The 12005-nt window shown below is 37.0% G+C and overlaps 1 protein-coding gene across 11 annotated transcripts in view; it reads left to right on the top strand.

Annotated features, from left to right (window-relative positions):
* FLRT2 (fibronectin leucine rich transmembrane protein 2) overlaps positions 1–12005 on the top strand; it is a 67256-nt gene that overhangs the window by 20809 nt on the left and 34442 nt on the right. For 3 of the 11 annotated variants that reach the window (XM_054199557.1, XM_054199556.1, XM_054199554.1), the window contains exon 2: positions 7399–7499. The exons of the other annotated variants lie outside the window; for them this stretch is intronic. The gene's annotated coding sequence lies outside the window, so the exon portion shown is untranslated. The remainder of the gene's footprint in view (positions 1–7398; positions 7500–12005) is intronic. 11 annotated transcript variants of the gene reach the window in all.

The raw sequence follows: 12005 nt of genomic DNA, 5'->3' as shown, positions 1-12005 counted from the left end.
TGTACTAAAACTTCCCAAACTGATTTCCCAAATAAAGAACGTGTATTGGAATAACCTTCGCAATACGAGGCTGATCCTAGATCATCCTATAGATGATTTCTCATCTATACCTGAATTTTTTCTTCTCAAGTGTTTCCTGGAGACAAAATATTGTAGTAGTGTAGTGGGTATGATTCCAGTGGACTTGAAGTATGGCATCCAGTTACTGATTTGATATTTAGGATATCTGATGATGCTAGAATATATACTCTGTAGTTTGAACGTGCAGGTCTGCTCCTCAGTTGGTCTGTACTGACATAATCTTCTTAATTATCTCATCGTTAGATGAGTCATGCTAGTTTAGGGTTTGAACCAAGGAACGAGTGGCCAACTAGATGATCTGATCTCTAGATTAACTTTCCAGAGTAGCAAAAAACTAGAGAATGTCAGATATTAGTGATGAATCCATTCCTCTTAAATTTAACACAAAGTCATGAATTTTATCTTTGATATTAAGCTCAGAATTGGCTTAAAATTTTAGAAATATTTAAATAAAGTTCAAAAACATTTTGTTTTGGGGAAACAGGGTATCTAAAGTGATATAGAATTGCTTATTTGCTTCCATAAATACTATTTTGATCTGCATAAATCCCTGAAATTTAACACCAGCCCATGCAATTGATTAATTTGAATATGGTCCATTTTTAGGTGCTTGTGTGACTAATAGGACCAAAATAGCTGAGAGTCTCTGTTTAATATAAGCATTTCATATAAAGTTCCTGTAGTCAAAGACCTAGGTGATGTTTTGGCCTTCAGCAAACTCAACAGAAATAATTCCCACTGACATCAAAGGAGTGGGGTAACTTCTCCTGACTATCCTTTCCATATCCCTTATGGCTAATTAGGACTTCATTCAAACACATCATTGAGCAGTTGCTAAACTTTTAACATGCTTATGAGCTCTTTATGCTTCCTCTGTCATGCAAAGGAGCATCCATCCAACAAAAAGGCCACGTTTAAACGCTTAACCTGTGATCTGATTGCTAGTTTTAACTGTACTGTAAAGTCCCATAAGCCACCTGGAAAGGGATATATTTCTTTTCTTCCTGCTCGGAGCACCGATGGAACATGGGTACTGAGAAAAGCACGCACCCTACAGCCAGACAAAAAATATTATACAGACACCTGGAATCTAAGATAGCACATACGAGTTCTGTGTATAAGACCCAGTACTGTGTGTTAGCAGCTTTCAGCAAAAACATGTAAAAATAACTTTGAACTTAAATGATCTAAAGAAAGTTTGTAGAACCAGCTGCCAATACTTACATGTGTATTTTGCCATACAGACTTGCAACACTCGGGCTGGAATTCCTCGTAGACTCTAATAAATTGCCTTTCTTAAAAGCGTTTGTCTCCAGATAATCAGGCAAAAACTAGTGAGAGATGCTGAGTATTCTCTGGGAAACTGAAAATCATGATACTTGTCTCATTAGCTGGAATGCCATCGTTACTCTTTTAGCCTTTGTCTCAAATAAGCTGAACGTCAGGACATTTTGTAAGAGCCAAAATTATTACACAATCTCCAAGAAATTATGGAAGCCTCATTTCTAGGCACAAATAAAATTAGCCTTGACAAAGCACTGGTGTATTAGTGTTGAAAATATGCCTGCAGTGATGGGGCTGGTACAGCTGGCATAAGGAAACTTTCTTGTCACTTAAGATAAATTAATTAATGGAATTCGGTCATTTGGAATAGCAGAAAGGAATGACCAGGACTGACTCTTAGCATAGGATTGATATATTCTCCTTTCACAAAGAATGTACTGACTGCAACATCATTGTCTTCAATTGTAGCTGGGGGTGGGTAATTAAGAAGATAATGGGAACACATGGCACTGAAATAACAGCAAGAGTCTATTGAACACTGGCAGAGTTTTTGTCCAGGCGCCTATTCGTAAGATCTGTTATGTATATATTCCAGATCTTATATCTATGTGCCCAATTTGCTAAACCCTTATGAATGTCTAAATTTCCATTCACTTCAGGAAACCACATTCACATAAAATAAGTCCATGTGTTACAGCCAGCAGTTAAAAGTGTGTACTGTAGAAACCTCTGGAAAGATACTATGATCATTTATGTTATTGAACTCTGTGTGCTTCCGGTTCTCCTTTCTTTTCCTGATCCTGTCTTACTCCCATCGTGCACCTCCTCAAGCTCTTTTTCCTTCCTGGTGGACTTCAGTGCAATAAATCATTTTAAAATAAAAGTTATTGCATCAGAAGTAATGCCTTGGTGACATAAACTGCTATGTTGCACACGAGGTAGGGAGGTATATATTATATTTCGATACTTTAGGTGGCATTAATAACATCGATATTTATATTGCCGTAAGCTTAGCTTGCACTAGAGTGTCGTTTATATAGTGTTATGTTTCCTGCAAGTATTCTTCCCGTCACATCCATTTCTAGCTTTTTGAAGGTAAACATACAGCAGAACAAAGCCATGTGTATGGAGTTTCCAGTATTTTTAATGTTACAGCTATAAAAATAATGACCTTTATGCAGCCATCTGCAGCTCTATGCAATGCCTTCAAAGTCAGAGGTTCTTTGAGATTATTAATAGCAATAACATTATCTCAGTAATGTGAGAACTGTGGCTGTCCGGCTTGAATGTCCCTGGTAAAACTACGTTGGAAAATATGCCCATCTGTATTGGTTAAAAATACGAGTATTAAATCAAAGAATCACTTCTTCCATTTCAAACATTTCTCAAGCATTTTGAGAAAAATTCTGGAGAGTTGCTATCATCAGAAAATGATTAGGATTACCAAGGAAGTATTGAAGATGTCCAGGCTAAGCTTCCACTATTTTTTGGCTGCATTGAAAATGATTTGGTGCTTGCAAATGTTTGTGATAAACCTATCAAGTACAGTAATAATAAAAAAGAAGAAGGAAAAATAATTATTTTAAGAAAATACCTGAACAGCTTTGTTGATCTAAAAAGAAGGGTGATTTAAATCTGCTGGGATATTTGAGTTTCTCCAGACTAAACAAAAATACAATGGTTTTATTTAATTTACTTTGTTTCACAGTTTCCAAAGATTTCGGACAGAAAATGTAATCATTATTTATTAGTATGAGTCCCATACAAATAAACAGGAGTTGTTAAAGCATTTCTAGATCAAGTACACAAATACTGTACATTATCATCCTGTTCCTTGGTGCAAATAGCCTGAAGTGAGATCTGTCTTTCTACAGAAATTTTGTTTATAGTTTACTTGATTCGATTTTGGTATTACACTTTCATTTTCATTCCCTGTAAGTTAATGCGACGAAGGAACTATTTAAAGGGATTATAGTGTCAGTAAGTTTTAAATCACATTACTTGCCTAAGCTTATGTTACCAGAATAATGCATAATGAGCACACTTTTGTGAAATCATGTGAAATCAAGTACACGTGTGGTCAAAAACAAACACCAGCACCACCACCTTTAAAAGTTTAGTAACTGAAGAGCCAGTTGGTGCAATTGTGCTTTAGCGATTAGAGGAGAGAGGAGCATATTACGGAAACGGAGGTGAAATCCTGGCTCTGCAGAGAAGGTTGGGAAATTTATGTTGGCTTAAAAAAGATGAGATTTCACTTCTGCGTCTTATTCCTTCCGACTCTGCTGCTGACTCACTGAGCTTACTTGGTCAAGTCGTTTAATCTTCGGTCCTATCTGGTTAAAGCTTCTGACCTATCCCAGAAAGTTTGTTCAAAGTTGTGTTGGAGAATCATCTGTTGTCTGTAAATTAAAGATGATGCAGTGAAAGATGATCTTTGTATGAAATGTCCCATAAAAATCTAGACATCTCAATTTCTTCAAAATTGAAGTCAATGCCAAAAGAGAGTTTCCTGTGTTTGGTTTTGCTGCCCTTTTTTTTTTTTCCCAAAGGAAACCCGCATTTTTCACAACAAAATTTGTTAATATTGTGAGGAGATGCTACACAAAATAGAAATATTTATCTCAGAAGGGAGATGCCGGAAAGGAATACAAGAGCTATTAGGTACATGGGGAGAAACAAAATATTCTAAAGTGTCTTTTTCATTATATCAGATCAAGGGTCTGTATAAAGAATACTATAAAAATAGACAAATACTTACTAAAGTTATTATATTCTCTAGAGTTAGAAGCTATCCTGCTGAACTCAGTGCCACAGGATATCCATAAAGTCAAAAAGTTATGATCAGGAGAAGTATCAGCTCCTTGTATGGATAACAGGACATTCTTAGTTGCAAAATAAAAATATTTTACGGATATGAGGATATGCGCCCTTGTAAAGGAGTGAATAAGACATCTGTTAATCATTCAGGAGCTAGGTGGACGCTTAGGAACTTGTTTACAAATATGTGAACAATTAGAATTTAGGATCTTTTTAGTCTCGTTAGTCTCCGGGACTTTCTGAAGCGTCTGGTAATGACCACTGCTTTTGACTGGTCTGGCTTGCCCCCCTTCTCCCTTCTGTCATGTGTAGCATGCATTTTCCATATGAAACAATTATTTTTTCTAGTTATGATCTTGCCACTTACCATATTGTTTAAAAAGTTATACTATCTTCTTTTTCATATATTTTTAGCACTAGTCCTCTCATTCTGACTAATACTGTCTTGCCTTTTCAGTGTCTACTTACCCGGTTTAGTACCAATTAAAGTGCATTTATCTAAGCTGCTAGTCTACATTACTGACCTGTATTTTATAAATATTTTTCGTGCATGGATATATGCACCTGTACATAAATACTATCTACACTGCATACATTTGTTATTAGAATTTTCAGCCTATGTAGCGTTTTCTGTTTCTCATTTGATTTCGTGAATTATGAAGCTATTGTAAGAAAACTGTAGCAATTTTTGCCACTGTAGGATTAGTCTGTAACAATAGTAACAGTATAATAACTTATTATCATAGCACAATGGCCAAAAGGTAGGCTGTAATGATTTAATCTAGATGCATTCCTAGAAAATACCCAATGTGAGAGTTTTTCATCCAGCAGAACTTGCGAGAGACCCAAGAGGGTTAGCATTCGGACACTTAGGAGATCACAGTGTCGTTTACTGGGGACATGATGATGCCACAGACAGTGCTTTTTTTTTTTTTTTCTAAAGCAGCACATAAATATAAGCAAAGCAAAACTCCTAACCCTACTTTGAGTGACATATATTTCGTTATCCCTATTGTAGAGAGCAATTTTTGTAACTCCTTCCAAGTACGTTAAATTGGTCTCAGTATCAGCGTCAGAACTCTGTTACTGAGTTTTCTGTGAAGATGACACTGAAAAATGCCACGGCAAAAAAGGCTAATAGAAACATGTATTTAAAAACAGATGTTCCTTCATCTGAGAATGCAGCAAGAGTTAAATTTCACCCTGGAAATCTGGAAGATTTCGAACAGTAACTCCTGAAGCATCCTTCCTAATAGGAGAACATATGAAAAGGAAGGATGATGATTGATGGTTGGACTTGATGATCTGAAAGGTCCCTTCCAACCCAGGCGATTCTATGATTCTAAGGAGAAGAAAAGAAGGAAGTGGTCATTTTTGCTATTGTGGCTAATGGTTGTTTGCCTTTGTCATAATCAAGGTTTTAAAACCCATTTTGAGACAAATATTTAAGAACATAGATATCTGTGAAAAATTGGGATGGAATGCCATTTGCATTAGCCAAAGATAGAGGGAGGAGTCATGCTAGATTAGCCTGACAGCTGGATTTAACCAGATAACTGGTTTTCTAGAAGAAAGTTATAGTGCACTTTTCTATCTGGATTTCAAGAGAACATCTGATATGGTGGCATTATTTAGCCTGAGGAAGAGACTTAGACACTTAGAAACAATTACTTTTCTAAGTGTAAAACAACTGAAGAGAGCTAAAAAAGGAGTAATTTGCCTCTGATATTGTTATCAGAATTCCTCTAGCATTATCTTTGGAGCTGACAATTTTTAGCATTTTCATTTAGGAATTAGTTTATTAGGAATAAAATCAACCAACGACACAAATTTGAGATAAGTTCTCATTGGAATACTGCAATAATATATGAAAAATCTTTGACAGTTCTAAGACACAGAAATAACAGATTTATGACTAAATTAAGCAAAACAAATAAAAATATTAGGTATTGATGCATTTATATTGTTAATTAACAAAAAGTTGAACTTGCAGGCTGGGAAAACAGCAGATGGGAAAGGAGACTTGGATGCATGAGTCAATCACAAAAGACTTCTGTGACTTGACCATGACAGAGAGAGATAGAGAAAGGAAAGGAAAGAAAGAAGGGGAGAGAGAAAGAGAGAAGGAAAAACATCTTACGTGTGAAGCAAAGTATTTCCAGTAGGTAGTGAAAAATTGACGGTTAATAGTAATTGGTTAAAACTATTTCCAACATTGTAGAGAGTATTATAAAAAAAGGTGTTTGGACTGAAGCAGGTACACAGACCAGCTGCTTTGATAATTAGAGGAATGAAGAAGCTATTTTACATGAGGGGACTGAAAGAGCTGGACTTAGCCTAGCGAAATAATAGCTGAGAAAAAATATGATTGCTTTCTATAAATAAACGGGGGATGGGAGGAGGATGAGCTATTTTTGCTAAAGGACAAGGTTACACAAGAACAAATGAATATAAACTAGCGATGAATGCATTTATTCTGCAAATTCATAAAAAGGGTTTTAAGACGGAGCTCAAATGAGATGAATGGGATTATATGACATGATTACTTATGATAACAGGGAATTGGATTCACTGACCCAGGATGGCTCCTCTAGTTCTACAGCATGTGCTCATACAAATTGCAGTTCTGTGCTCGGACCAGTAGATCACCTGTTTCTGTGATTAGTTGCTTCCTCTGCTGAGATCTTGTTCAACATTGTCTAAAGTCTCCTCAGTTTTCTTTTCCAGCGGTGATGCAGTCAGGGAGACAGTTTGGGATTTGTTTCTTTTCTTTTTCTTCTCCCCCCCTCCTCCCCCTTCCCCCCCCTATTATGTGTAAGGGAAATAATGCTCCACTTCTGCATTTTCCAGTGAAATTTCAAGTTTTGCTTCATGTATTGTGGCAGAAAAACAGATCAGGGTGAGTGAAGGCAACAAAGTACATGAAAGGTAGGTGGTAAACTTTCTGAGCAGGAATAATGTATGAGTAGGTATGAACAGCAACCAGTTTTACAGCTGCAGTAGCACTACTTCAAATTTGAGCAGTAATGTATACACGCATGTTACATTTTAATTTTGGTATAAAAGGCATTAACGGCTACTTTGATTTAACATTAAAGAAGTATTTTATTTTTACAGACACACAGGAAATTCAAATACAGAGATGTAAATATTTCTCTGTAGATGTTTTTGTCTAAGTTCTGCTGATTCCACAGAATTTTCTTGCTCTCCCAGATCACCGAGGTGATTCAGTGAGCAACTTGGTGCCTCAAAGTGCCACCTTGGCTCAGGTGACCTAATTGGCTCAGGTAATCAAGGTGCATCTGCTCATCATGGTGAGTCAGATTTCTTTCTTGATGAATGGGGTAGACATAATTATCTTTTCAAGAACAGGCATTGTTGATAATTTGCTTAGAAGGACGCTTGTGTAAGCTATGAACAACCATGTAAAACTGTTCATTGGGCCTTGAAGGGTTAGCTCTATAGTCCTTGGCCATGACGTTGCAAGAACTTGTTAGCCAAAAGAAAACCATGTGCAACTGGTCAAATGGCATACATAAAAAATCTCTTTACTAGACAGAAGGTTTCTCTTTGCCTTGCAATTGCTTTTGAAAAAGAAGTAAGGAAGTCTTTGGAATACAGGTGAGTGATTTGGGAAAGTGGGATCAGAAAGAAAGGAAATTCTGGGGAGAGTTAAACAAGGGCTAAACTTTTTATTCATCCACTGTGAATTGTGAGGGCTATTAGTCAGACATAACAGTAAATCAGTCCTAGCATTCAGAATTTCATCTCTGTCTTCCTGCTGCTGAGCACGTGCTGGACCTGACTATGGTCTTGTCAGGCATGTTAGAAAAATATCAAAGGAGTATGAGAGGAGCAATGCAGAAAAATCTGAACTTGTGTGTTGCATTATGCCCTGTCAGTCACAGTGAATGTGGCCTGACACAGCATGGTATTTGTACCCGGCTGGTCTCAAGGGCTTAAAATTCTTAAAAGGAAAATTTCTCCTGAGCTACGTTATTAAAAGTTTCATCTGAATAGGGAATGAAGGATGTGGCCCTTCAGAAACAATGGTGCCCCAAGAGATTCCTATGTCTTTGTCAATTTAAAATGATGGCAAGCAGTAGCAGCATATTTATTGTATAGCAGTAACTTTATTAATAGCCACCACATAACAGCTGAAAAACATTCCTTTTCTATCTGGGCATGTCGCCTTAGTACATCAGCAAAGGTTCAAGAACAGAAGATGACAGGCTTTCATAGAGAATCATGCTGTTAAAATAACATTCTCTCCTGTGCCATAGCTTCTGGCACTGGAACCCACCATCCCGTCATAAATTGCTGACATCAGTGTAGTACAGCATTAATATTATGTCTTTAACCCCTTTGATGCCATTTCTCTGGGTAAACCTGTATCAGGTTTAGAAGGAAGGGAAAAACTTCACAGGAAAATATACACATATATATACGTCTTGCAGACAAATTTGAGAACACAGATTTCAGATTTTCCGTAGAACTCTCATAACTTTTTCGAAATGATGGCATTTATGATGATAGTTCTTTACTTTTAATTTATAAGCGAAAGAGAAAATAAATCCCATATATTAAAAAAAGTCATTCTTCAGAATATCCTGATAAAGTCCGTCTACATCAATGTATTAATTTCAATAATAGCAGAGTTCAATGGAGAGGAGGGAGAGGCACTCTTCAGCTATTTCAGTAGAGACTTTTCTTTTATTTTGGTGACTACAGCTTCTTTCTGTGTATCGATCCTAAATCACAGTTCTCTATTTATTTCTGTGCAACTTTTAGGTTACTGTGAAACACAGCCTTCATCATTTTTTGTAGCTATTTTACTCTGCTGCTTCTTGATTCATAAAGAAATACATTTAACTACAGATACGACTGAATGCAAAGTAAAAGGGCAGCTAGAATGGACGCAGAGTAAGCCAAAGCTTCATGGTTTGCAAGGGGGCCAAACGAGTTGCAGTGTCAATTTACAAGTTATGGATGAACTTCGCTACAGCTGAAAGGGGAGTGGAAAACAAGTTGTGGTTAGTGACTTGAATGAATATAGAAGGGTCCTGCACATTTGTTGGAAACAGGCAACACAGATAACGTATCACACAAATGTTGACCAAATCTGAGTTTCTTAACTTAGAATCACAGTGCTAATCACAACTCGGAGAACAGTCCTTTACATGTTAAATTAATGCTTTACTTTAATCCTTCCTGTTCAACTCCTTAAGAAGCTCACCTTTTTCTAGAGCACGTGGTAAATGAAATCTTCCAGGTGTAAAAAATACTTTCTCACGCCATATACTGGAGATCCCCAGCCTAACTGGGTCAAACTGCTTTAAACTCACCTTCTTTTCTGCCTTTCAAATGGCTTTTCCATTTAATATCTGTATTTTTGCAGCCCCTCATTGCATGGAAATGATACATTATGGTATTTGTTTGTCTATACTTAAACTCAAAGGTGATAGCATAGTAAAAAACGTTGATTAGATTTTCTGCTCCTGTCACCCAATTCACTGGCAGAAATTCTATTATATGCAGTTTAGCCCAAAAGTATTCTTGGCATAATTCCATTAAATCTTGCTTCTGTTTACATCAAATTCTACTGCCATGTAGGGGGTCTGATCTGATACGGGATTTAAATTCCGAGATGTGGGATAAGAGAACAGAAGTTGTTGTAAGGTACAATTGCTTAGATTGCCAAGACTGATGTATTTGTCCCTGTGAATGTGTCTCATTTTCTTTCAGTGCATGTAGAGTGTGACGAGACAGAGGAGAACTCAAAGACTGAACTTTTAGGCTGCAAAGTTGTATTTAACATACAGCCAGCTATAACAAGAGCTCATCTGGTTTAAAATATTATTTTGACTTTCGTTTGCTTGGAAAAGCGCAGGGTTGTTCATATATATATCTTCTTCCATGTTCCTTTTGCTGAAACAAGGACAGATAAATTTCTTTTCAAGAAACCAATTACCCACTAACAAAACACAGTATACAGACAGAAAGTATCACTGATTCATCCCTGGAAAATAACACCATATCTTCCATCCTGCACCATCATGGAGGCGTATGCCACTATTCCTGGAGGTGATGATAGGCTACTGAGCTTCCTAAGCTGTTTGGACTTCTATCAGTCCTTTTCACACCAGCTCTATTTTTACCTTTTCAGGACTCTGTTGGAATCCAAGAACCCTATTGCTTTGCAAAGTGCAAATTTCTGCAGTGTTCTTGCTGTTCCCTACTGCAATTCCAGTTACTATTTGATTTATGCTGTGTTTTTTTCATGTTTGTTGGGTCTTACTCCACCATCTTGACAGTGCTTCCCCAAATTATAAAGCGTAGATGTCTGCTGCAGGGCTTGGGGATTTAGCCGAAAGCTCCCATTAACGTTAATGGAGATCGTACATAAATCTGCGTGCAGCATAGAGAAATCTTTCCCTTCATTTTGGTGAAGGGTGATATGAGTGTGATTAATTTTTCTTTGATACCATATTAAGAAGGATAAGAATAAAGACATTTAAATGGCTTCTCATTTAAGTACACAATAGAAAATACACCGGTGCCTATACTTTGTATTTACCCATCTTGTCATGTTAATGAGCAGAAAAGATTTCACCATTTTCAATGATTAATTATTATAGTACTGGTTTAGGACTGAAAGCCTTGAACAACCAAAGTCTCTGATTATTCATAGAAGAAATATAGCACAAGCACTGTGGAAGCACGAGCCATGCTTTTATCCTTCTTTCACACATACATATTGTCTCACTCTGTTCCTCAACTTAGCCCAGAGGGACCTTTCAGTGAATAAGTGGATAATTTCACTTCCATGCTTATTTGCTTTTTTGTCCTCACAAGGGGCCAACTATTGCAATTGCAGACTGTGATGTTTGCTGTGCACAAGGGCCCAGTGAAAACTGTGTTGGAATCTACTTACATATTTCATACAGAACTGCCATCAACTGCCAACAACTGTTGGGTCCAGCTGAGATTCATTTGAAAAATATGCCAAAGTTTGAGGGATCTTGAATTCTATTTCCAAGTTTTTCAACCAAATAATTTCTCATAATTATAGTAATCTAATACCATGTCTACAGTCTGTATTCTTTTCAGGACGGTATTTCCAATCTAAACGTTTATAGGCTGAAACTAGAAGCAGGTCATGCAGAAACTGTTATAGATCTGTCTGGCTTTGATGTGGAAGCTAGGGCTAATTGCATTTGACCCCTACAGCTTTGGGGCAAATCTGCACTGTCCTTGCTCTAAATCCTGATTATTTTCTATTTGTCGCTCAAAAAATGAGAAAATGAGAACTATGTTGAATTTTATATGTTTTAAATATGTTTTCTTCTTTAATAGTAATGACAAACAGAATTCTTGAGATTTTCCAAGGCACTTCAGCCTTACTAAATTTTTTTTTTTTTTTAAGACTGAGTTAGTTAAAACTAGTTTGTCATTGGTAACTGTGAAACCTAGACCTGGCTATATGAACATGGCTATGGCACCTTGTTGCTAGAATATATCCCCGTAGGAAAACGGACTCCACATGTGCATACATCCAGATCCACCTTTTCTCCCTTCCTGGCTCCAGAGAGCCAGGGTGGGCTGTGGGAACCTGGCCAAGAGGAGGTGCAGTACCTGATTATGAACAAGTGTGAGACTGGTTGGAATCAATCCTCAGAGTCATCTGGTCCCAGGTCAGCAGTAGGAAGATGCTGATTTGTACGAACTATGAAAACATCACCCATGTCTGAATAGTTTGTAAATTCAGTTTACAATTAAAAATCTCATGATAGCAGTACAGTAAAAGCCTTTTCAACGTC

This window comes from Rissa tridactyla, chromosome 4, assembly GCF_028500815.1.
Source record: "Rissa tridactyla isolate bRisTri1 chromosome 4, bRisTri1.patW.cur.20221130, whole genome shotgun sequence".
In the NCBI taxonomy this organism is placed as follows: Eukaryota; Metazoa; Chordata; class Aves; order Charadriiformes; family Laridae; genus Rissa; species Rissa tridactyla.
The sequence above is the reverse complement of the archived record's forward strand: the minus strand, read 5'-3'. Positions and strand labels throughout refer to the sequence as shown.